Source organism: Podarcis vaucheri (assembly GCF_965113315.1).
Source record: "Podarcis vaucheri genome assembly, chromosome: 10".
NCBI lineage: Eukaryota > Metazoa > Chordata > Lepidosauria > Squamata > Lacertidae > Podarcis > Podarcis vaucheri.
The window spans coordinates 67734462-67761727 of NC_138748.1; the positions used below are offsets into that span (position 1 = coordinate 67734462).

General features: G+C 46.7%; 1 protein-coding gene and 1 long non-coding RNA gene across 2 annotated transcripts in view; one reads left to right on the forward strand and one right to left on the reverse strand.

Moving 5' to 3' along the window:
- The window catches only part of PLXNA4 (plexin A4), a 604081-nt gene that overhangs the window by 476240 nt on the left and 100575 nt on the right, over positions 1–27266 (reverse strand). The gene's annotated exons all lie outside the window — the stretch shown is intronic.
- LOC309541529 lies at positions 6386–7456 on the forward strand. Its single transcript, XR_014223798.1, has 2 exons — positions 6386–6476; positions 7000–7456. It is a non-coding gene; the product is annotated as an uncharacterized lncRNA (long non-coding RNA).

The window sequence follows — 27266 nt, forward strand, 5'->3', positions numbered from 1 at the left end:
TAGATAAAACTAAGAGTAAGGATTTGTTGAAACAAAAATTTTCAAAATGGGATGCAGAAAGGGGAGGTATGGGGAAGTCGGAGAAATAAGTTATAAGAAAATAAGGATATGAAACTATACTTGTTTTTTTGTTTTTGTGTTTGTTTGTGTTGTTCTGTTTGTTTAAAAAATTGGTGAAAATTGAATAAAAATTTTATATAAAAAAATAAAAAATAAAAAGGCATCTAACCTACTAGTCATAATCACATTGATATGTCAGTGAATTCCACAATCCATTGTCTGACGTGTGAACTTTCCTCCCCTCCTTGTCCTGAACCTACATCCAGAGACCCCAGATTCTTACATTATGAAACAGCAAAACACTCTCCTCTATCTAATTTCTCTTCACCGTTCATAATTTCATAAACTGCTTTCATGTCATGTGTCCCCGCTCTCCCCCCCCCAAAAAAAACCCCTCTGCTTGTCCCTGCCCCCTGGAAAGGGCAGGACACCCCTAATTCTTTAGCTTTTCCTTTGGGTCAAAGTTGGGGACCCTGGGTCCCTCCAAATATTGCTGGATTCAGAGGTGGACTTTGGTTAAAAAAAAAATTGTAATATTGCGCCCTGTGCGAGGCCAAAATTGGGCACCCCCAAATGGATCCTCTGAATTATGGATCTTCTCAGTCTTGTGTCCCCACAGCTCAGCGACCTGTGCTGGGGAACAGCCCGGACTGCCCTAAATCTGGCGCTGCTGAACTGTAAACCCCAATGTTCTTAAGAACTGATTGTGTTGGTTGGGGCTGATGGGGAAGTTTTCACCCAACAATATCTGGAGGGACACAGCTTCCCTGCTTCTCATTTGCCTTGCCCTCTCCCCTCTGGGTGATGCTGGTAGCATGGTCCAGAGGGACAGGGCAAAGCAACATGATAGGGCTACTCAGGAGGAAAGGGGGCCCTTGGGCCCTCCGAAACCCAGAGCCAACACTGCCTGGGAGGAAATGTCAACCCATCACCCATAACTTAATGTGCCTTTTGCTACCAGCTCTTTGCTCCTTGGCACTTCAAAGGTGAATAGGCTCGCCACTGCAACTGTGGAAATAGTTATGAGATTCCAGAAAAAAACATTTTATCTGCCTTCTTTGTTCTCTTTTCCAAAAGTTGAACGTGCACACCTTGTTCTCCTCTCCCCGCTCTCCTCATCTGCCTCTGGCACATCTATTATGTGCATTTTTCATTAGGAGCGTTTTGCAAGCGATCTGTTGATTCACGGTATTAGAATTGCAAACAAATGCCATCATTTCCCCTGCATGTTCTTCATTTTGGATTCTGCATTGATTTCCCGGCATTGTTGGGCCACTTGAGTGACACTTCACATTGATTTCAACCCTTTTAAAGATTCCGCTCCCAGATGCACCAGCCCATCAGTTCTTCCGCAAGGATTCAAGAGTTTGCAGCAGTCAGGAAAAGGAAAAAGCCCAATACACAGGCAACTCTAATGAGGGCAGACCTTGAGCCAGGGATCAGCCCTCAACCTTCAATGAATCTCAAGCCTGAGTTCTGGAATATGGGGAACAATAGCAAAGACCACTTATTCTGAACACATGCAGAGTCCCTCCCCTTGTACAGTCTGATTGCACAGAATTCCTGAAGATGTTTTAGCAAAGGATACATAAGAAGGAATACAGTGGTACCTCTTGTTGTGAACGGGATCCATTCCGGAGCCCCATGCGCAACATGAGCAGAATGCAACCCATGTCTGCGTGTGCACAGGTCATGATTCGCCACTTCTGCACATGCGTGTGATGTCATTTCGAGTGTCTGTGCATGCGCGAGCGGCGAAACCCGGAAGTAACCCTTTCCAGTACTTCCGGGTTGCCACGGGACGCAACCTGAAAAGATTTAACCTGAAGCAAATGTAACAAGAGGTATGACTGTACTGAGTGTGTCTATCGCAAAACTGAAGTGTTCAAAGTGCATCACATACATTAACTCGGTTCTAATAAACTGGGCCAATACTGTAATCTCTGCAATGTGGATAAGAATACGGGCTTGTTGTTAGCTTCCATCTGTCTCAAGACACAATGGAGTGCACCTCCCGGGGTGAGGTCAAACTGCTGCATTAGCAGCACCTAGGTTGGGCAGTGAGCTTGGAGGTCCTGGGCTGCCCAGATGACAAGACCCCCCTCTCAGCCTCGCTGATGTGGTCCAAAGGAAAGCAGAGCAAGACGTTTGGCACCAGCTTGGCTGCAGAAGTTGCCAGAAGGAGGCATACAAGACGCCATCCAAGCATCTTGGCTGACTGACCGAACCCAAAGGGTGCTCATCAATGGTTCCTCTTCATCCTGGAGAAGAGTGACTAGTGGGGTGCCACAGGGTTCTGTCTTGGGCCCGGTCTTATTCAACATCTTTATCAACGACTTGGATGATGGACTCAAGGGCATCCTGATCAAATTTGCAGATGACACCAAACTGGGAGGGGTGGCTAACACCCCAGAGGACAGGATCACACTTCAAAACGACCTTGACAGATTAGAGAACTGGGCCAAAACAAACAAGATGAATTTTAACAGGGAGAAATGTAAAGTATTGCACTTGGGCAAAAAAAATGAGAGGCACAAATGCAAGATGGGTGACACCTGGCTTGAGAGCAGTACATGTGAAAAGGATCTAGGAGTCTTGGTTGACCACACAAACTTGACATGAGCCAACAGTGTGACGCGGCAGCTAAAAAAGCCAATGCAATTCTGGGCTGCATCAATAGGAGTATAGCATCTAGATCAAGGGAAGTAATAGTGCCACTGTATTCTGCTCTGGTCAGACCTCACCTGGAGTACTGTGTCCAGTTCTGGGCACCACAGTTCAAGAAAGACACTGACAAACTGGAACGTGTCCAGAGGAGGGCAACCAAAATGGTCAAAGGCCTGGAAACGATGCCTTATGAGGAATGGCTAAGGGAGCTGGGCATGTTTAGCCTGGAGAAGAGGAGGTTAAGGGGTGATATGATAGCCATGTTCCAATATATAAAAGGATGTCACATAGAGGAGGGAGAAAGCTTGTTTTCTGCTGCTCCAGAGAAGCGGACACGGAGCAATGGATCCAAACTACAAGAAAGAAGATTCCACCTAAACATTAGGAAGAACTTCCTGACAGTATGAGCTGTTTGACAGTGGAATTTGCTGCCAAGGAGTGTGGTGGAGTCTCCTTCTTTGGAGGTCTTTAAGCAGAGGCTTGACAACCATATGTCAGGAGTGCTCTGATGGTGTTTCCTGCTTGGCAGGGGGTTGGACTCGATGGCCCTTGTGGTCTCTTCCAACTCTATGATTCTATGATTCTATGATTCTATGATCTTAGGGATTTGTGTAGCATTTACTCCTGAGCCTTTTCTTCTCCCAAAGATATCCCACACAGCAGCAGAGGTTTGGAGCAGAGTTTTATTTCTCCTAGATGGGCTACCTTCCCAGGTTGATGAACCCCACCTGCCCCCTCACTTCCCTCTACACGAGCGAAACTGCCTTCTTGACTGTTGAACCCATTACAGTGGTACCTCGCATTAAGTACTTAATTCATTCCGGAGGTCCGTTCTTAACCTGAAACTGTTCTTAACCTGAAGCACCACTTTAGCTTATGGGGCCTCCTGCTGCCGCCGGAGCCCAATTTCTGTTCTTATCCTGAAGCAAAGTTTTTAACCTGAAGCAGTATTTCTGGGTTAACCCAGAAGCATATGTAACCTGAAGCGTATGTAACCCGAGGTATCACTGTATTGGTCTCATCTGCTCAATCCACCGCAGCCTGTCTTCACATGCAGGGGAAGTCCAAATACGATTAGTAAAATAAGGTCTTCCTGGATCACAGTTACCCCAGCTCTGACAAAGAACTTGTGGCAGGTGCTAGATTTGCACTCAGGACAATCACATTACAGGAAAGATAAGGGCTGGGCTTTTTTTCAGCCGGAACTTGCCGGAACTCAGTTCCAGCCACTCTCAGATGGGTGCCATTGCCATCATAACAGAACAAGGGAGGCATTTGTGGTGAGTTCCAGCACCTCTTTTTCTAGAAAAATTGCACTGGATGAGGGAGAAATGTGTTCCATTCATGCAAGCCTACCTAAGCTGACTTAAAGGCTGCCGTTGTCTGAAATTTGCATTTTGCGATAAAGTTGTTATACCAAAAGATGCATACAGATACGTGTGTCCTTGCACACACTAGCAAAGGGATGTCCTTTATTTGTTGTTGTAAACCCAGGTTTGCCATGAGGCAGCTCCTTAGATTAGCACTAGTGCAGGAAACTTGAAAAGCATGGGCATATGTACATGTGCCAATGCTTCTTTCAATACTCGGGTACATTCTCCTGGGAACACATCTAGGACCACCAGACCAGCATACTGCAATGTGCAAAGTTACATCAGATACCTCCACATGAGGTCCACGCTTTGCATCTTTGCTTTTGGGAACACTCTGGTATTTCTCACAAGGATCATGATGTGCAGAGCTGCCCTTAGGCGCACACTTTTACACATCTAATTTGTACATCGGCTGCCTCCTTGCTTTTACCAAAGGTGTCATGGGCTTTGAAAACACTCAAACTCAGGACGCAAGGGAGAAACGTGCTAAGAGGAAGGCACGCTTGGGAAATCCACACCGTGATCGACTCCCACCCAGAAACCAATGTCCCCACTGTGGAAGGACGTGTGGATCCAGAATTGGCCTCCACAGTCACTTAAGGACTCACTGTTAAAACCGTGTTTATGGAAGACAATCTTACTCAGCTACGAGTGATCGCCAAAGAAGAAGAAGGTGTTTCTCACAAGGATCATGATGTGCAGAGCTTCCCTTAGGTGCACACTTTTACACATCTAATTTGTACATCAGCCACATCCTTCTTGCTTTTAGCCCCAGGCGAATAAAAACCCCAAATCTGGTACACCTCCAATACTGCAATCGGAATCAATAAATGTAAATAGGCAGATTTGCCAGCTCCAAATAATTTATTCCAAGAGCAGGATTTTCTGAATTTTCTTGGTGCTCAGTGTAGAGAGCTCTGCCCTTTGAAGAGCTCCCCTCATTATGCTCTTGTGCTTGCAAATGGCTGATTGATTTTATTGCTGTGGCAAAGATCTAGGAATATGAACTGCTCGGTGCACCAGAATGTCACCAGCGTAACTTGTATTGTAAATAGCCACTGACACGCTGACTTCATTGTTAATGTAAGAGCTGTAAGAGGCTATTAATTTCATTATTGCTCAATCAGCAATGAGCACAATTGCCACCATAACCTCCCAAGCTGCTTGGCTGGTTTCAGCAGAGAGGGTGGAAAATGCCATCAGGAGAGCTGGAAACTTAACTGGGAAACAGCAGAAGATTATTGATGGCGTGACTTATTAGGAAACAGCACCCAATTCTCAGAACGCCATGAAATGGGTGAGATTATTATTATTACTACTACTACTAACTGTTCAAGGTGCAGTACTCCGAACAACAGTCCTTTAAGGTGGGCCAGTACCATTATCAAAGTGCAGAAGGGGCCAAATCCTATTCAAGAGGCGGGGAAGGGAAGGGAAGCCAATCCATGGAAGCAAGAAATAAAAAGTGGTGGTGGTGTTTTTTCATTTTTTGGGTTTGGCTGTTGGTTGATTGGTTTCTTAGGATTCACCATGCACATGTTTCCAAGAATAGGCTTCTCTGGCAACCCTTGCACAGTTAAAACAGCAATTAAGCCTAAAGAAGACGGAATTAAAACATTGGTATAGTGTCCTGTCTTTTTAAGACATACAAAATGCTTGCAAAACACTCTGAAGCCCCCACTGATTTCAAAGGGGCAGTTTTTAAAAAACTGAATTATGGAACTTGAAACTGCTCAACGGTAAGCAGGATTGTGTCCGATTTTTGATAACAACATGCTTTTGAAATAAAATACTGCACTGGTCTCCTTATACAAATTGCCCTACAAATCATTTTTATGTACTGGTTATAGCAAACTGCAAAAGAAAAAGAAAAAATCATGCTTCTTCCTCTTTCAACATCTTGCCCATTTGAAAATCATTTGCTTGGGTCTGGGGAGAGAAATCCAATATCCAGAAATAGCTGCATTTTTATTCAGCATGTAAGATCTTGCTCTTAACATTCAATTTGCTTGGCAAAACCTTTCAGATTCTAACATTTATGCCGCTCAAAATTATATTTCCAGAAAGCAGAGAACTAGGCCACCATGGGGGGGGGGGAGAGAGGAGGGGGTCCAGTGCCTTGCCCAGTAGCACCAGATCCAGAAAGTTCAGCCACAAGTCCTGGAGAGTTGTGACTATACTTCAGTGCTCACTGATTGTGACATCAGTCCTACACCTGACTAGACATTGTGAGGACTTCCTGCTGGAATGTGAGATGCAGACAGAGTCGGTGGTGAAAGCTGGAACGCGCCTCTCGGTCAGCAAGCACTCATCGTCCATACAGATTCAGAAATGGAGAACAGGAAACACCAGGAATTATTGACTCACCTACTGAAGGTAAATGTCACCAAGGAAAGGCTCGTTCATTGGAAGGCACTCTCTGTAGGCTTGGGTTACCAGACGTCCCTGGTTCCCGGGGACAGTCCCCAGATTTGCAAATCTGTCCCCGGACAAATTCCGTTCCTGGAATGTCCCCAGATTTGCAAATCTGTCCCTTGGAAACGTGGCAGCGGCAGCCTCAGCAGCCCGGAGCCAGCCTTGTAGTGCAGTTGGTTCTGGCTGGCTTCAGGAGCTGCTTGCTGCCATGGCGCCCGCCATTTTTCCTCACCAGAAGTCCCCATATGATGTGTTGCGCACAAGACACATCATATGGGCACTTCCAGGAGGCAAACTGGCAGGCGCCACGGCAGTGAGCAGCTCCTGAAGCCAGCCAGAGCCAAATGGCCAAGGTCACCCAGCAGCTGCATCTGGAAGAGCAGGGAATCGAACCCTGTTCACCAGATTATGAGTCCACCGCTCTTAACCACTACACCAGCTGGCTCTCATTGGGGGCCACAGATTCTCTATCCTTGCTTTATAGGTCCCAGTGAAACCTCACCGGTCCTTTGTGTTCACCTGTCCACTGCTGAGCTAGCAGTTTGGCTGCCGCCCTTTAGCATTCTCCAGATGTGGTACCCAAGTGAATCAGAGGACAGAGAAGCAAATCCCACTGCTGCTGCTGCTAACATGCCACTGTGGTGCAGGAAGTTAACGGAGCTAAACTCCTGGTTCCACACCCTTTACACACAAAAAAAATAATCCACATTATTGTGCTTCCGAGTCAGGCTCTCGCTGCCCCCTGCCCCCCTCGCCCTGCACTCCATGCTACAAATTATTAAAGAGATATTTAGCTGCCACTCCGTTCCATCTAAGGAGACAAAAACCTCTTCCGCTTGAAGTCACCACAGATCCATCAGAGTCTGGCCACTGCCTGTCACTCGTGCATCACACGCCTCATTCATATTAAAGAGAGGCTGTTCTGCGGGGTTTAAACACCAGAGGAGTGTGTGTGTGTGTGTGTTTATATTTTTTTTGAATACCGATTGCTACCCAGAATGTAACGGCAAGTCAGGAGAAAATACGATTTAGAAGCAAATTCTTTTAAAAGAGGCAAATGCTGAATACTAATCCTGGCTTCCTTGGCTGGATGGCCGTTGAGCGTTCTATCGGGCACACATGTTGCATAGCTAATTTGCGTTCAGTGCAAGGATTAATAATGCATGGCTCAAATATGAATGCAAGCTCGTTCTTGGGTGCCTCTTGGTCTTTGGGCCATGAGAAACCAGCCACTCTACTCTTGCCTTGCCAGACTCCTCCAGCAATGGCCAGCCTCCAGCTGGGTTCTTCCTGTTTCCAAGGCTTGAGTCTTTCTCAATTCAAAGAGCAGAGCAGCAAAAGATCATGGGACGCTGCCTTATACTCCATTGGTCCATCTAGCCCAGTGTTGTGTTTCATAGAGAGCAGTTCTTTCCCACCACTACCTAGTGGCCTGGACTGGCTGGACGCTGAGCAGTGGGGGGGGGCACCAGCTGGGGAACCCCCAAGGGAAGAAGGCTCAGAGCCTGGGGAGTGTTGGTAAGATGATGATGAATGGTCAGAGGGAGAAGAGGGAGCAGCCTGGGAGGAGGAGGCGTAGGAAGCTGAAGGGGCAACAGGCTTTAGTGAGCAAGAAGAGCCTGTGGCAGAGGGCAGTCCTGATTCAGAGGCGGGAGAGGAGGAGTGGCAAGGGACAGAGATAAGTCAGGCTGCTGAAGAATCCAGGGAATCTCCCCCCTCCTGCTGCAACCAGCTCCCCCCCCCCCGGGTCTCCCAGAACACAGAGAGAAATGAAAAGAGCAGATGAGAGATTGGTTGAGGAGACAGTCTCCAGTTGCTTCGAGGGGAAACCTGGAGAGGAGGGGACCTAGGCACCTGTGGGAAGGCATAGATATAGTTCCGTTCCACCTTAAAAGGAGCAGGCATAACTGGTGTGTCACATGCCTGTTTACTTCCAGCAGTCTGCTGGGAACTTCCGTTTCTATATAGCTTTTGTGTTATTGCTGTTTTGCTGGAGAGGAAGGGAAGCAGACATGTTTTCCTCTGTTCCTGAACTATGCTGAATAAAATGCTGTACATTATGTTTACACACTTCTCTGTCCGCTTCTCTGAGAAGATTTACACACTCTGCTGACAGAGCGTGCACGGGTCTCTAAATGTATCTGAGGCTCGTGTCGCTGATTGATGCTGTTCCAAGGGAGACCGGCTGCCGGCCTGTGGCTGCAGCCAACTGGGGGCCTGCCTGATGCCTGCCTGATGCCCCTGTCTTCCCGGCAGTGTCCCAACACTTCAGTCCTTGCAACTGCCTCGTTAGGGCAAGACCTATTTGGAAGAGTTGCTGGGGTCACTAAACCTGCGCTGTCCCGGTTTCTTTGAATAATTCTTCGTTAACTTCACTGAAACCAGTGTTTTTTAATTGCTGACATATACCTGACTCTGGTTCGTGACTTCAGGATCGTTTTGTGAATGGCACAGGTCCAACTGCAACCATGTGGAGAGATCTCTGGATGCCAGGTTGCCAGCTGACATCTCCACCTAGATGGCTGGCACTGCACATGGTAGCATTGCAACAAAAGAAACATGTCTTGTGCTTCTACACTGCCATGTGATTCAGATTAGCCCAAGCTCACCCAGTGAGCTTCATGGCTGAGTCAGGATTCGAACCCTGATCTCCCAGACCCTAGTCCAGCATTCCAACTATGACACCACACCGGTTTCCTAGAGTACTTCTGATATGGGGCAGCTATATAAATTAAGTAGGTCAATAAATATGTGAAAAGCAAAGCACCACTTGGAGTAGGATCTGAAATATTTTCGCTGAAGTTTGAATTTGTTTTATTCTGGATTGTTTTATTTGATGTTTTAACGTGTTATAAACTGCTTTGAGAATTTTTTTATTTAAAATACAAAGCGGTATGGAAATGAAATGAATAATCAGTATTAAAAACAATAACAAATTTCATTATAAAAACAAAAACAAAATGGGGTTTAGACATTTCATTGTGAACTAGGTTTAAGGTGCTATTTGGCAATTAGCTTATATATCGGAGTTTCTAACATTGTGAGATTGCTGACATAACATATGTGAAGGAAAGGAATGCAAACACTGTTATTATTTGCGATGCAAACCATATTAAGCGGTAGTGACGTCATCAAAGGGCGACGTCACGATAAAGCAAACGTTCAGTCTGCTACCTGTAAGCCGTAATGGGAAGAGCAGTAAGATCACATAGCACACAACCTGAAGGTCATGTCAGCCAGAGTAGTCCTTGAGGGTAATCGAGTGGAGCAATCCTTGCATTATTACTTGGCGGAAATTATTCATGCTGGTGAAATGATTGCAAAAGAGTCCCAATAATGTATATTTCAGTCAGAGAGATCAGAGGCAAAAGTAAGTGGATCAGCAGAACACCTGAGGAAAGTGATGCTTTTACATACGACGCATCGTAATTGTGGTCAAGAGATGCTGCACTTCAGCAGCAACAAGTCATTTTCTGCACCACTGGTCTGTCAAAATATTTTCTGCCCATGTATAAAATGCAAAGAGGAGGAGGAGGAACAGAGGGTGGAAATGAATTGCCAAGCCTATGTGCCCTTGGAAAACGAGGGCCCACCAAAAGATGCCAGGCCCAAGGCCAGAATCTAAACTGGGAAGCCACACTGAACCATCTTTAGATTCAATGCATTTTTTTGTCTTTGGAGGATTCATTCCTCGGGCTAATTTTTGTTGTTGTTCAAAACTATTGCCACGTGGATAAAGAAACTCTAGTTGGGGGTCTTCTCTGTAGCCAAATAAAATGAAAGGCGTTTGTCAGAGCTCAAGCCCACCTCAGACATCAAGCTGGCGACTCTCCGGCTAATGGAAAGAACTACAGGAAGACCAGCCGCAGGGAGCGTCTTCACTGCAGTAGGCCAGAGGTGGAACGCTCATGACCCAGGCAAAAGCTTCTTGTCGAGGAGCAACTGGGAGATCTGCTTTTGTTGCACGGGTTTTATATTCTCCTCCTTGCTCTGTCTCTGATATAGCCTTGCACTTCCCTCTCAGCTGCCCAGGAGACAGGCCTGGCAGCATAAAATATGCCAATGCAAGAGGACCAGAGGACTCCAAGGAGGGAGGGGGAGACAGAAGCCACAGTGGTGCTGAGCGCTCTGATCTTACACGCATTTCCACCAGCACAAGGAAATTGGAATAACATCTGATAAATCGCAGCGCGCTCTATGGAATCACCCCAAAATCAAACCGTTGTTTTTCTTTTTCTCGTTGGGAAACTCTCTTTGAACTGAAGCGGCATCATCTCAGACAATTCAGTTCTGGTAATTACAGCACTATCTTGCCGCAATTAAAATATAATGACTCCACTATTTAAAAACAGAAAAACCAACCCTCTACCTTCAAAAGGCACGAAGCCATACCCTGACACCAGTCCAACACATTACGGTTTTGATTACCTAATTACAAGCTAATTCATTTAAACTATAACCTCATTTATGCAGCCACCTTGAAGGACATGAAATTTATCCACTTCAGAGAGATGCACAGCAGCCACACATACCTTCCAATGCTGGACAGAGAAAATCAGATATGCTAGCAAGTCTTTTAACACCAAACACTGGCATAGGCAGAGTGCGTAGCCATGGTTACCACCAATCAGGTTTATTGCCCTAACCCTGGTTAAAATCCCCTCCCCCCAAAAATATAGTTGATGCTTGGTTTAGCTTATCCAAGTGAAGCCTTGCCCCTTGAATAGGGAGACATCAACAAGAGTTTGACGTTGCTGGCCAGGGTGCTGCCTAAACCAAGGTTTGCAAAGTGCAAATGTTATCACTTAGTCATGGTTAACACAAACTCATTTCAAATAAGGATTTTCTTAACTTGATTTGCAGCCAATGCTTTTCTGTGTTTTAGGTATTCTGAACTAGTTCCTAATCTAGTTCCTAACTCCATCTCCTCAAAGTACTGTGAAAGAACGATATCAATCAACATTTGATGATCTCCTTCTACCAGTCCACAATAGAAAGTGTCCTTTCATACTGCATCACGGTGTGATAATAATAATAATAATAATAATAATAATAATAATAATAATAATAATAATAACAACAACAATAATAATAATTTATTATTTGTACCCCGCCCATTTGGCTGGGTTTCCCCAGCCACTCTGGGCAGCTTCCATAGAGACCAAAAATACACTAAAATGTCACACATTCCGCTGTGATACGCTGGTTTGACATCAACTGATAGGAAGTGCCTACAGAGGGTGGTGCATACAGCATAAGATATTATGGGCTGTCCCGTGAATCCGCTGGATGAAATAGCGGAAGAACGTTGCCTCAGGAGAGTGAGGAAAATTCTCAGGGATGATTCACACCTTGGCCGGCACTTTCTTGATCTCCTGCCCTCAGGCAGAAGATATAGAAGCATGATTAGTCGCGCCAACAGGGTAAAGAACAGCTTCTATCCATGGGCTGTTAGGCTGCTGAATGAAAAGATAAGAACAGGGCAACTGACTTTCGGGTTTGGTGGGTGTGCGTCAGTAAACAAGGGGAATTAAGACTAAGAGAGCTGAGTGGGGGGGCTGCCCGTGTAATCTCACTGTATGTTGTACAAGTGACAGTAAAGTATTTCAGTTTCAATCATAACCATGGTTATGTAAAACAAACCATGGTTGAGCATGACGTCTCCATAGGACCTCGGTCAGACGGGGAACACATTTTGAAATCAAACCAGTCTGAAGCTATGGTAGCTGCACCTCAAAGGAACCCAATATGTGAGCGCTTGTGTGAGCAATTACTGCCGGCAAAGTTGCCATAGGATTAGTGCGGATTGTATATTATTTTCAAGTATTATTGGGGCTGTACTTGCAAAGCATTGTTTTGCCTAGGGTATACATTATTCGTTTCTAACACCATTAATCACTTTCTTCTATCAGTCAAGTTGTTTGGGGCAAGAGGAATAAAGCAAGCAATGACTGTTATCAGAGAGCAGTACCATTAACTACCCTGTAATCAGACCGAAAAGCACACCCCAAAAGAGGCTGCAATGTGTCTGCCTTCCAGAACTGCTTCTATATAAATCTATATAGTTCTCTTTCCACATGGGTGTAATTATAGCAACATAATTTATGCACTCAGATACGCTGCATATATATATATATTGCCACACAGGTGGGTGGCTGTGCAATAAGAATAGCTCTAAACCCCTATTTAAATATATGATAGCTATTCAGAGTGTTTGACATCTCTGGTATAAAGAGACATTCTCAAACTGTAATAATAATAATATAAGTGCTTGCTGCTCCCCTCAAATGTCAATTTCTTTCTGGTTCTTCTACCGCCCCAAAGATGGAACACTTCCCAGCAGATGGGATGATCTTAAAAAGGAGTAAGAGAGAGAGATTCCCTGGCAGTCAATTAAGAGTTGGGATGAACTGGCTGTGCTTAAAATAACAAACAAACAGTCTAGATTCCTTCAAGTATTTCAGCATGCATTCAAAACTGCTGATTTCGCCTATTGTCAAGCACAATTGAACAATGCCACGGAAAAACAACTATATATATATATATATATATATATATATATATGCAGGTTTTGGTGTCTTCGGGTGTCTTCCCGTGTAAGAGTCGGTAACAAGTAACAAGAAGTAACAACAGTAACAAGAAGCCGAAAGCACCAGCCTGAAGATGACGAGTGAGACCTCGTCGAAACGTCGCCCAGACACCCCGACTCTTACACGGGAAGACACCCGAAGACACCAAAACCTGCATTCCTGTACCCGTGAAAATCTACGAAAGCATATATATATATATATATATATATATATATATATATATATACCTCTTTATTAACAGAATCCGGGAGACAAACAGGTATTTTGGTACATTGTCTAACAAACACGTCTATCAGCATCTTGGTGCATGCGTGTGCTCTCATGCTGATGTCTCCATCAAATCTATTTCTTCCAGAGTCCTTTATAGTCAAGAGACGTTAAAAATATCTGGACTCCAAGACACTGGAACAAAGGAAGGGTGTTTTGTTTTGTTTCAAAGTGCTTTCAGATGAGCCGGCTCCAAAACAGTCACTGGCTGTCATATATCCCTCCAATCCTCATTTGCACATCAGATTCTGCTTCGGTTATTTGAATTATTTGCTTCAATTTTTGCTTCAGTTACTCAAGGAGGTTATCTTCTCAATGGACCTTCTACCAGTGAAGCATATGCCCTATCGTTGTGTGCTGGCTGGGGCTGATAGAAACTATAGCCCAAGAATTTCTGGAGGGCATCAGTTTTGGTAGACCATCAGTCTTGGAATTGACAAATTGGAATCCACAGGTGACTTGTCTTGCTAAAGGGACCCCTGACCATTAGGTCCAGTCGTGACCGACTCTGGGGTTGTAGTGCTCATCTTGCTTTATTGGCTGAGGGAGCCGGCATACAGCTTCCGGTTCATGTGGCCAGCATGACTAAGCCACTTCTGGCGAACCAGAGCAGCCCACGGAAACGCTGTTTACCTTCCCGCCGGAGCGGTACCTATTTATCTACTTGCACTTTGACGTGCTTTCGAACTGCTAGGTTGTCAGGAGCAGGGACCGAGCAACAGGAGCTCACCCCGTCGCGGGGGTTCGAACCGCCGACCTTCTGATCGGCAAGTCCTAGGCTCTGTGGTTTAACCCACAGCACCACCTGGGTCCCTTGACTTGTCTTGGTAGTGCTACACAAATCTACTGTGAGCTTGCAGACAAATCCCGGCAAGTGATTACAGAAGCCAGAATTTATCCAGCTTGCACACCTAGTGACAAGGGCATTTACAAATGTATTATCTCAAGCTAGAGATGGCAGGATAAGGCCCCCCTGGGAGTTTGGAAGTGCTGTTACTGACCACTACTTCCAATTGAAAAATCAATAGCATCAATAGGTAGAATAAGCCTTAAAGAACTGGTTGTAAGTCCTCCGTTCAAATGCTAAATTTGTGAGTGACCCCAGGCCAAAGGTGACTAACCTTAAGGTATGAGCACGGAAATATCCACCAAACCAAAAAGCACAGAGTCTGGTTTTAAAACCAAAAGCTTTTATTTTATTTGTTTTATTTTTTAAAAAAAGAAGCTAAAAACAATGCTCGCAGTTTGCAGACTCTGAACAGCATTTGTGCTCCTCACGGGGCAGGATTGCACAACTGCCCCTTTTTTGTTTATCCTTCTCGGGCCCTGCTTAAGAACACACTATGGAAGGATTTGGATGAGAAAGGCCTGAGGAGCAAGTTGAGGTTCTGCAGCAGAGATGGAATAAAATCAGCAGCATGTTTGTTAGAACACAGCATGATCCTTGGACAAATAGGAAATCAATAAGCCTTCCTGGAACATGTGTTGCCATGTTCTAAAACATGAGAAGAGCCTGCTGGATGAGGCCAGAAGCCCATCTACTCCAACATCCTGTGCTGCCTCGATACAGCTGAGTGCTTCCGTCAATGGGCTCCATTGAAAATGGCTTTTCCACAGAAAGACACTGCATTTCTTATATCTGTGGCTGCGATCTCCTGAGTGACATGGACACGGTTAGGCAGCTAAATACGCATACGTACTCTGTTGGTTATTCTCCCTCCCTCCCACCACCTCCATGTGGCCCCGGGAGCTGGCAAGCCACGCTATGCCACTGCCTGTTGGTCACTGTGAAAACAGGATGCTGGACCAAATGGGCAGTGGCGTAGCGTGGGTTGTCAGCACCCGGGGCAAGGCAAGTAATCTGCGCCCCGTAACCCATGGATTTGCGCCCCCTAACCCTAACCCCCAGATGTTGCGCCCGGTGCGGCCGGGCCCCCCTGCACCCCCCACGCTATACCACTGCAAATGGGTCTCTGACCTGTTCCAGCAGAGCTTTTCCTTCTCCCTGTGTTGTCCTCTATGTCCCACCTTACCTGTCTATTCTGCCCCAACAGCACCCCAGCCTCTACCAAAGAATGATAACTCACGTTTTGCAAGCGGGATAAATACAGTCATACCTCATGTTATGCTTGCTTCATGTTACATTTTTTCAGGTTGAGTCCCGCGGTGACCTGGAAGTACCAGAAAGGGTTACTTCCAGGTTTTGCCGCTCACACATGCACACAAGCACCAAATTGCACCGCGCACCTGCGCAGATATGGCGCTTCAGGGTACAGGCTTTTCATGTTGCGAACAGGCCTCCAGAATGGATCCCGTTCACAACCAGAGGTACCACTGTAAAGCCAATGTATGGACAGAACCCGAGGAGCTTCATTTGCGTGCAGAGTTTGTGGCCATGGTTATGATTCATGCATGCATTTGTCCTTTTATTCAAACGTTTTGCATACCGCCTTCCTGCCCAAATCGGCATTTGGTGAAGCTTGTTGGGAGATCTCCGAACGAAAATCACAAAAAAGGCAAATGAAATCAAAGTGCATGCCATTATGCATAAATAATAGGAGTGGAAGCAGCAGTTAAATAATTCAGGAAACAACAGGCCAACCTGAGGCCAAGGTAAAAGAAAAAAAGAAAAAGAGACAATGCAACAAATCAGCGAAGCTAGCAAAAGCTCATCTATACGGAACGGACATTGAGTCAGGGACTGGCTGGATGAGGAAGAGTGGTGGGAGATGCCTGTCCAAGAATCTCCCCAGGGATAACACAGAGGAAGAAGATTCTGGTGTTTCGCAACTTTGACCTGTTGCAGGATCTTAGCAGAGCATATGCAGAGTTCCAGAAAGCAATCAGTTGCAGGCAGGATGGACGAAGCAGGAACAAAACGCTGCTACTAGTAACTTGGTTATTTGGATGTGTTCATTATTTACAGCAGACTCTACAAGTTACTGTATACAAGAACAGATACACAGATCTTAACTAGCTCTCTCTTCACAAACTCCAAACGACTCTCAGAACACGACACTGACCAATAAACTTTCCAGTCAGTAAAGGTCATAAGTCATCATGCCTGTGTGAGACCTCAACCAATGGTAGAGCTGTATTCAAGGTCTCGTATCTCCAGGCGGTCTGCTCAGTCATCCTTGGCTTTCGGCCAACGCTTAATTGACTCTGTGTGAAGCTGCACAGAATGGCACATGGTCAAAAATCCCAGCAGAAGACTTAGACCCAGGACAGCGGTGGCCCACTCTGCAGAAGGGACAAGCTGGGTGGTGATGGAAGCAGGAGGTTTGAGTGAACGCAGAAGGGTCTAAAGAAGAAAGCCATTCCAGGACAGGACTGGGCTGTGCATCTTAGTGTGAGCATGCAGTCTTGACAGAGAGGAGCCAGGCGCTGGTTCAGTTGCTCAGCAGTTGGACAGCCCCACTTCAGCTAGACCTCCTCCTCCACTGACACCCAGATAATGGAGAGCTTCACTGAGCAGACAGGCCCAGAGGCAGATCCACCACCCCCGCCTCACCACAGTTTATGGCTACTTCTCGAGTCCAAAGAGAGAGGGCTAGAGAGAGAAGGAGAGGCCTGGCACCCATCCCAGCAACATCTTCAACTAGGGCAGATTAGCTTAGATCAGCCTTTGTCAGCCTGTGGGTCCCCAGATGTTGTTGAACTACAACTCCCATCACCCCTAGCTAGCAAGGCCAGAGCTCAGGGATGATGGGAGTTGTAGTCCAACAACATCTGGGGACCCACAAGTTGAGAACTGCTGGCCTAGATGAACTCTGCTGTGCTTTTACTTTTGTGAATAAAAGCTGATTGCACTTCCTGACTTGTGAATAAACCTGCATACCTAACAGCCCCTTGACATGTTGCAAGGACAGTAATAAGGATACCAGGCAGATCTCCCTTTGGAGGAAGTTCTGCAGTCAGGGTGCCAGAGCTGAAAAGGCCCTGTTCCAGCATCCACCTGCCTCAGATCCACAGGTGAGGGCACTCAGAGGAGGAGGAACATAGGAAACTGCCTTATGCACAGTCAGTCCATTGGTCCATCCAGTTCAGCATGGACTACACTGACTGGTAGTGGCTTCCCAAGCTTCCCTCCCATCACTACCTGGAGATGCCAGGGATTGAGCCTGGGGCCTTCTGCATGCCAAACAGGTGTTCTCCTGAGCTTCAGCCCCTTCCTCCCCTTCAGGAGCACTGGTGACAATCTCAGCTGCTAGACACAGGGACCACCAGCAAGATTTTGCTGCCTGGGTTGAAACAGCTAATGGTTACTCCCTGTCAAGCCAGAGGATTTAGGAAGCAGGGGCTGAAATTTAGGAGAAGGGGTGGTGCACAGGAATTGCACCCCTTGAAAGCCAAAGGGAGTGGAAGAGGTGAGGAAGCTTTGCACATCAGTTTGAGGCCTAGGACCCACATACCTATGGGACCGCCTCTCCTGGTATGCCCCGCGGAGGACCTTAAGGTCCACAAATGACAACACTTTGGCGGTCCCAAGCCGCAAGGTGGTTAGATTGGTCTCAACTAGGGCCAGGGCCTTTTCAGTACTGGCCCCGACTTGGTGGAACGCTCTGTCCCAAGAGACTAGGGCCCTGAGGGACTTGACATATTTCCGCAGGGCCTGCAAGACGGAGCTGTTCCGCCTGGCCTTTGCTTTGGACTCAGTCTGACCCTTATGTTTCACCTCCCCTTATGGTTTTGATCTATGGCCTACTTTTAAAATGCATTTTAAATTGTATTTTAACCTGTATTTTAAATTGGTTTCTTTCTTCCCTATTTTGTTTTTATTGTAATTTTACTGGCGTTAGCTGCCCTGAGCCCGGCTCTGGCCAGGGAGGGCGGGGTATAAATAAATTTTATTATTATTATTATTATTATTATTATTATTATTATTATTAAATGACTTGGCTTCGCCTGCAGGCCTCCCATTGGTATTCTGCTACTGCGGGTGTCTGACTCTGCTAACATGCCGGCAATGTATGTCCTTCTGCAAGCCGAAAAGTGGAACCACTCTTTTATTCCCCCCTGCTTGCCCTTCTGTCTCCTGCATTGGCTGGGCTTCCTCCTCCCCGTGGTCCTGTAGGGTAAAGGTTGCCGGCTTTACATCTCCTGCCATCTCCAAGGGCATCTGAGATTTCCCCTCCGAGGGAGGCCAGCTCTGATGTCAAGAAACCGCCAACCTCCTGCCTAACCTCTGCTCTGGCAGTGCCCCAGCGCCAGAGCATGAGCAGCAGAGCCAAGCTCCAAGGTCCACAGGACAAGATGTGGGTCAGGCGAGTAACAGCAGCTAACTGGTAGCGCCCCACCCGCAACTTCCCAGCCCTCACCCTTGTCAATGTTTAAATCATCCACCTCCGAGCAGGAAAAGGGCTATTTGTTTAGCGCATTTGTGAGAGGAGGGAAACGGGCTGTTTGTTGGGAAGGAGCAAGTTTTTCAGAAGGTTGCAAAAGATTCCTGCATCACAGGTGGTGTATTCTGGGGTGGGAGGTGGTTTGTTTGTTTGTTTGTTTGTTTGTTTGTTTGTTTGTTTTGCCAGCCATACACATTTATGGGATGCTCAGTTCCTGCCTCCCCCCCCACCAGTGGAAATAATGACACATGACACAATTATTAAGGTTAATGGACTAAATAAGGCCACAACTTTAATGGTTACAGGTGATGAGCGGTATTGGCTTAGGCATTGGTCCTAACCAACTATATCCGACTTCAGCCCCTCTACTTGAAGTCCAGGAAGGGTTAACCACCATTAGGGGGAATCCTGCTGATGTACATCAACTAGGAACTCCCCTAGGGTCACCGATAGGAGGTATGCCTTAGGCCCTCACCTTCCCAGGCTTTGGACAGGGCCATACCCCCCGGAAAGCTTTATCTGACTACTCTTCAATATGTAGGGCAGGTGATGGCACTACCTCCCCTCTTCCATCTGCAGAACAATACCAATGCCTAACCGCCAATACCAAGAAAGTTGTGACGATTTGCAACGAGGTAGGGGAAAACCAAGTGGCTGGTGCCAATTTGCCTAGTGGAAAAATTCCTACCAGGCCCCTCAATGGCGACCAGCCGAGGTCCATACCAAGGTCAAGGAACGAAAACCTTATAGGGTGGGAGGGTGGGAAAAGCAGGAACAGCTGGTAAGCGGCAAAGAGGGAGATCCCTGGCCACGACCTGCCTTAAATAGGGCAGGCCATGCCCCCAGAGCCAGCCGATTGGCTGGCCAGGGGGTGATGCGGCTGGGAATCCAGCCACCGTGCACGTGGTGGAGCCGTGAAGCCTGCAACCCCAACTCCTCTGTAGGACGGAAGTGGCTTTTTGGCCTACTATAACATATCGTTCAACAGTCTCAATTTGAGCAGGACATCCCAGAATTACCAGCCATCCCAGCTTCTGATTGGGTCCTGCAATGTCCCATTTTTTGCTCTTGCATGAGTCAGCAGGCTCAGGCCAGAGTGCTGGACCAAAAGAGGGTGAGACAAGAAATAGAGCATCTTGAGTCGACCATGGGGTGTTCCTGGTTGATTCTGGTTGATTGCGGGACCCCAATCACTCCCTCAACAAACAAACATAACTTTGGCCCATCCTCCCCCCCAAAAAAGCTCAACAACTTTGATGGGTAGATCACTGCCATTTTTTTTTTTTATAGTGGGAGTAGCAGATGGTGGCGATGACAAGGGCAACCAAATTGATCAAGGGGGTGGAGCAACTCTCCTATGAAGAAAAGTCCCAGCGTTTGGGACTTTCTTAGTCTAGAGATAAGGTGACCATAAGGCGATATGATAGATGTTTATGAAGTTATACACAGCATGGGAAAAGTGGATAGAGAAAAGTTCTTCTTCCTCCATCGCAGCACTAGAACTCAAGAACCTCCAAGCAAGCTGAATGGTGGGAGATCCAGGACAGTTAAAAGGACGGACTTATTAACACAGTGCATTGCTAAACTATGGAACTCACGCCCAAGAGAGGCAATGATGGTCACCAACCTAGATTGCTTTAAAAGAGGATTAGACACATTAATGGAGGAGTCGGCTATTGACAGCTACTAGGCACAATGGCTATGCTTTGCCACCACAGCTCAAGGTAGAGATACTTCTGATTACCAGTTTATGGGGATCTCAAATGGGGAGAATTGCTATCGTGTTCATGTCCTGCTTGCAGGCTTCTCACGAGCATCTAGTTGGCCACTTTGGGAAGAGGATGTTGGATTAGATCGGCCTTTGGCCTGATCCCACAGGCTCTTGTTTTAGAAATGGGAGTCTGTCCAGGGACAGCCTGAGCAAGTTTGCCAACTGAGACAAGCCAGAATTCCCACATCGCTGCCGGCTGCGGCTGCTGCTTACTGCAGACACAGCAGGGCTCATGTCGGTGGAGCTGGAGAATTTCTGATGAACCATCCTTCAGTCTTTAACTTTTCTCCTTTCGTGGTCCCTTTTCTCCATCACTTTCCCCACACTTTTCTATTGCTCTCCCCGCACACTGCCACCCACCTCTCTCAAATCTATTACTCCCTTGAGAGTGAAAACAATCTCTCCATCTTCGCCATATGAGCAAGTATATTTATAGAACGTTTCTGTTATGTACTGAGTTGAATAGGATCCAAAATGCAGCAGTCTGATTGGTCCTAGAACAATAGGATCCAGAATGCAGCAGTCTGATTGGTCCTAGAACAATAGGATCCAGAATGCAGCAGTCTGATTGGTCCGCAGGAGCCACCCAATCCAACTCCAGATGGAAGTGAATCCACAACCTGATTGGCCTACAGGAGAATCCCAGAATCAGCCAATCATGTGGGGCCCATTGTGTAAATAACGTATATAAAGCAGACATTTCGGGGGAACTTCCATTCCTCACTACTATGAGCTGAATAAAGAGCATGAAATTCACACTCGACTCCGAGTATATTTCAGTTTCCCTGCTTTGTTCCACGAATAAAGGCAGACCCAACCAGAAGCAGCAGCAGGGTAGCTCAAAGAAGCCATGTTATCTAGCAGGAGGCATTGAAAATGCAGTGTGGGGGGGGTGCAGATGGGAATTAACTGTTCCCCAGAAGCCTCCACCAACCTCGCATACAATGGGGGCCAGGAGGTTAAAACACAACCATCATAACCTTTATTACACTTCGTTTTTGTGTGCAAAGCCATTAACGGCAGGAGGTATCGCAGATGTGCCACAACACCGGAGACTGAAGGGAAATGCAATATACGCATTGTAACCTAATTTATGGTGGGTGCGGGGGGGGGAGAGGAAGAGGGAGGCACAGAGGATGGGGAAAGGGTGGTGCGTTGCCTTTCCATGGGTCAACAGCAGCAAGAGAAAGTATGGAGTCTTGCAAGGCAATGGCTTCACAGAGTCATAGAACTGTAGAGTTCCTGCAATACAGGAATCACGGCTCAAAAATCCCTGGCAGATGGCCATCCAACCTCTGTTTAAAACCCTCCAAGGAACCCATCCCTACGAACAATCTCTGCTCGTCTGCAGGAGTCTTCTCTCAAAATTGTGTTTCACTGGCACTGCACTTCATCCAAAACAAACACCAGCATCTGCCCCTCTGCTGGAAAGGCTGTAGAGAGACGGGCTCATATTTTCATGCAAGGTGGAGTTGCAGGTTGGCAAATTTGGGGGTGGGTGGGTGGAAGGTGTTTCACGTTATTTCCAAAATGATGCAGCAACCCTCCTGCCCAATTAGGTTCTCGCCTTATTATCATTATGCATAGATTTTGTACTTTAACTGTTATCCGCAGCCCAATGAACAATAGCCTGAAACAACCCATAGAAATCTCCATTGGAATCTGGTTAAATAATATTGAGAATGTGGCTGTGTTGGAACGCCTTACTTGCCACAGAAGGGTAATTAAAGGCACTTCAAGGAAAGACACTTTTGGTGAGATTTGGCTTCCTTTTTCCCCTTTATAAATGAGATAGAATATACTTTTTATTTTTTATATCAAACCTGAAGCAGTCTACCTGAGTAGACTCTGGGAGCAAAAGAAACCTGTAGACACTCGTTTCCATTGCTATCCTCTAGCTGTGCTGGCAATAAGATACAGCAACAAATTTTTAAAACCAGGTTTTCTGGAACTTGAAGGAACAAACATGTGATGTTTTCTGTCACTACCTATTGGAGTGTACACTTAAGTGATTTGTGTTGCAGAGTTTCGGTTACAGTATACCAAAAAAACCCTGTATACCCACAGGAACACAGCAAGACTAGAGATGTTGCAGAAAGGAGAGCTATGGCAGTCTATGTAGATCCTAAATATACTTTTAATCCATGCTCAGCAGAACAATCTCTGTGGACAGGCTGCTTGAAATGATAAGATATAAATAAGAGTATTGCTTGTGTACAGTCACACCTCTTATTACGTTTGCTTCAGGTTAAATCTTTTCAGGTTGCGTCCCGCGGTGACCTGGAAGTACCGGAAAGGCTTACTTCCGGGTTTCGCCAATCACGCATGCGCAGACGCTCAAAATGATGCCAAGCGCATGCGCAGAAGCGGCGAATCGCAACCTGCGCACATGCAGAGGCGCAGATGCAGGTTGCGTTCTGATCATGTTGCGAACGGGGCTCTGGAACGGATCCCGTTCACAACCAGAGGTACCACTGTACTATGTATTGCATGTGAAACTTAGTACAACTGTACCACTGGGCAAGTTACTGTAGGTATTATACAGCGGTACCTTGGTTGGTAAACGGCTTGGTTTCCGAGCAAATAAGCTCCCAAATGCCACAAACCCAGAAGCGAGTGTTCCGGTTTACAAACGATTTTGAGAAGGCGAACATCTAATGCAGTTTCCATGGCTTCCAATTGAGTGCAGGAAGCTCCTGCAGCCAATCGGAATTTGTGCCTTGGTTTTCGAATGGGCTGCATCAATAGGAGTATAGCATCTAGATCAAGGGAAGTAATAGTGCCACTGTATTCTGCTCTGGTCAGACCTCACCTGGAGTACTGTGTCCAGTTCTGGGCACCACAATTCAAGAAGGACACTGACAAACTGGAACGTGTCCAGAGGAGGGCAACCAAAATGGTCAAAGGCCTGGAAACGATGCCTTATGAGGAACGGCTAAGGGAGCTGGGCATGTTTAGCCTGGAGAAGAGGAGGTTAAGGGGTGATATGATAGCCATGTTCAAATATATAAAAGGATGTCACACAGAGGAGGGAGAAAGGTTGTTTTCTGCTGCTCCAGAGAAGCGGACACGGAGCAATGGATCCAAACTACAAGAAAGAAGATTCCACCTAAACATTAGGAAGAACTTCCTGACAGTAAGAGCTGTTTGACAGTGGAATTTGCTGCCAAGGAGTGTGGTGGAGTCTCCTACTTTGGAGGACTTTAAGCAGAGGCTTGACAACCATATGTCAGGAGTGCTCTGATGGTGTTTCCTGCTTGGCAGGGGGTTGGACTCGATGGCCCTTGTGGTCTCTTCCAACTCTATGATTCTATGATTCTATGAATGGTTCCCGGAGTCAAACGGATTCCCGGAACGGATTAAGTTCAACATCCAAGGTTCCACTCTATGTTCTTGTATTTAAATGAAAAGCAATGCCAATTTATGGCAATTTAACCATGGGTAAGACCTGATTCGTTTATTATTATTTTTTCCAAAATAATCCAGCCTCCCACAAGGTCTGATGGACAGTGGACTGACCCCCTGCTGAAAAAGTTTGCTGACCCCTGCTATTCTCAGGGAGGTGGTAAACCTGTGTCTCAGCTGGAGATGAGGGCTCACTCCTCCAAATAAAACTCCACACACACACACACACATGCATAAAAACAAACTTCCTCATCAGGAAGGCTGGTCCTAGACTTAATCCTTTATAGTCTTGCATATATAGGTATCAAGGGACGCATGTGGTGCTGTGGGTTAAACCACAGAGCATAGGACTTGCTGATCAGAATGTCAGCAGTTCGAATCCCCGCGATGGGGTGAGCTCCCGTTGCTCGGTCCCAGCTCCTGCCAACCTAGCAGTTCAAAAGCATGTCAAAGTTCAAGTAGATAAATAGGTACCGCTCCGGCGGGAAGGTAAACAGTGTTTCCGTGGGCTGCTCTGGTTCGCCAGAAGCGGCTTAGTCATGCTTAGTCACATGACCCAGAAGCTGTATGCCGGCTCCCTCGGCCAATAAAGAGAGATGAGCGCTGCAACCCCAGAGTCGGCCACAACTGGACCTAATGGTCAGGGGTCCCTTTACCTTTACCTTTATATAGGGACCACTTTTGCATTCAGTCATAAGATGCACAACTAGGGCTTGTTTTTTCAGCCACAGCTGAGCTCCAGCACTTCTCTGATGGGTGCCATTGCCATTATAAAAAGAGAACAAGGGAGAAGTTCGTGGTGAGTTCTGGCACCTCTTTTTCTAGAAAAATATCACTGTGACACCCACATTTGGAAATACTTCAGCCTGCACATGGGTTCAACCAGGGCTATCTCAAACTATTTGTACCTGTGAGCACATATGCATGAGTATAACATAATTAATGCTTGTGTGGGGTGTGCCCCCTCCCAAATATTTGCAAATCAGGATAGCAACAGCTAAATCATGGAGGCGAGAGCTAGGGATGAAGCAGCCAAAACTGAGCTAGTTCTCTCTGGGGACGGGGACAGGGGAGGGGGGGAGAGAAATGGTACCAAATGGTTGCTGAGCTCCCCACAGACAAATAAGCAGCAGTTAATGCAATCACTTACTACCGACAGGGCTAACAATACAGAAAACAAAATGCAAAGTCACACCAGTGTCTGCCAGCACATCTCTGGCACCAAGCAAAAGGGCCTGATGGCTGATCTGCATTCTGCGCCAGCGATACCCACGTCCCAAGCTTTGGGGGCCCTCAGGATGGAGAGCAGAAGGCATTGCAATGTCAAATCTGTCATGTTAAGTGGCGTGCAAGTGGGACTTGCCTTAACAGGGGAAGGGAACAACGCCAGAGCTTCTGAATGCAGGTGTTGGAAGGGGGTTTCAATTGACAAAAGAATTCTCTCTTTAGTTCCAACAGGGCAGCATTTTTACTTAGTTATGCGTTACAGTGGTGCCTCACAAGACGAAAAGAATCCGTTCTGTGATTCTCTTCGTCTAGCGGTTTTGTCGTCTTGCGAAGCAAGCCCATTGACGGATTAGCGGATTAGCGCTATTAGCGGCTTTTAGCGGCTTTTAGCGGCTTTTAGCGGCTTTTAGCGGCTTATCGGCTGATCGGATCAGCTGATAAGCAGCTTAGCGGCTTAGAAAAGGGGGGAGGAAAAAAACCCACAGGAACTCACAAGACATTTTCGTCTTGCGTTGCAAGCCCATAGGAGATTCGTTTTGCGAAGCACCTCCAAAACGGAAAAGTCTTTCGTCTAGTGAGTTTTTCGTCTTGCGAGGCATTTGTCTTGCGGGGCACCACTGTACTTAGTTATGCATTAGGGGACGTGGGTTGCGCTTTGGGTTAAACCACAGAGCCTAGGACTTGCCGATCAGAAGGTCGCGGTTCGAATCCCTGCGACGGGGTGAGCTCCCGTTGCTCGGTCCCACCTCCTGCCAACCTAGCAGTTTGAAAGCACGTCAAAGCACAAGCAGATAAATAGGTACTGCTCCGGCGGGAAGGTAAACGGCGTTTCCGTGCGCTGCTCTGGTTTGCCAGAAGCAGCTTAGTCATGCTGGCCACATGACCTGGAAGCTGTACGCCAGCTCCCTCAGCCAGTAAAGTGAGATGAGCGCCACAACCCCAGAGTCGGCCACGACTGAACCTAATGGTCAGGGGTCCCTTTACCTTTACCTTTACCTTTAGCTATGCATTAAATTAGATGTGGAGCTGCGTGTGCATAAAACGCCTTGAATCGCACTAACGCTACACACAGGGGTTGCAGTGTTTCGGATGCGTGATCCTTCAACCAGCCTACAAAATGCTGTTGGTGCTCTCAACGTAATTCTTTTCACACCCCGTCCCTCAAACTTTGTTTTGACTGAGGAGGAACTCCCATACCTGCCTCTCTGATTATATTCTTGGCGGACTGTTCGTTTTGAGGGAAATTTGATGTATGTATACACACTAAGACTAAGTCATGGGTAGGCAGACTAAGGCCCAGGGGCCGGATCCAGCCCAATCACCTTCTAAATCCAGCCCGTGGGTGGTCTCGGAACCAGTGTCTTTTTACATGAGTAGATTGTGTCCTTTTATTTAAAATGCATCTCTGGGTTATTTGTGGGGCATAGGAATTCGTTCTTTTTTCTCCCTCCAAAATATAGTCCGACCCCCACAAGGTCTGAGGGACAGTGGAGCGGCCCCCTGCTGAAAAAGTTTGCTGACCCCTGCGGGCCTAAGTGCTTAAAGGCAGAGGATTTCAAGATACTGCAGATCTCAGTCAGAAAGCCGTCTGCTAGGAGGGAAAAGCAAGCATATCCAAAAGCCCATTTGCAAAGGAAGCCCACTAGGCAAGAGACTCAGCCACCAATAACTTGGATGAGATATCTGCAGGGTCAGAGGAGTGTCTATTAGCATGCAAAGCACACCTTCATTGCACAACTTTAGTCTGTCATCAATATGTTCCTTCAAGCCCCGAGGAGCTAAATTGATCGCGTACGCGCACGCACAAACACAAAAGAAACAATCCAGGAGAAAGCTACAAGAGAGAGCTACAAAAACAGAAAAGCTTAGGAGGGGAAGGATCAAAGGATCAGTGATATTTGTGCCACTGCCGCATCTCATGCAGCGAGTAACAACGACCACGACCACCACCCCGCTCTGATCCCCCCTGCCCCTTAATCACACCGACGGCAAACGATACAAACACAAGAAGATTTGCACACTGTCGGGGTTGCTGTGTTTAATTAGATTTCATCAGGAAGGTTCTGAAAAATTAATATGGAGAGATTTCCGCCAGCCCCAGTGATAACCTCTCCCTGAAAGCTTCAGAATTTATAGTCAGCTGTCA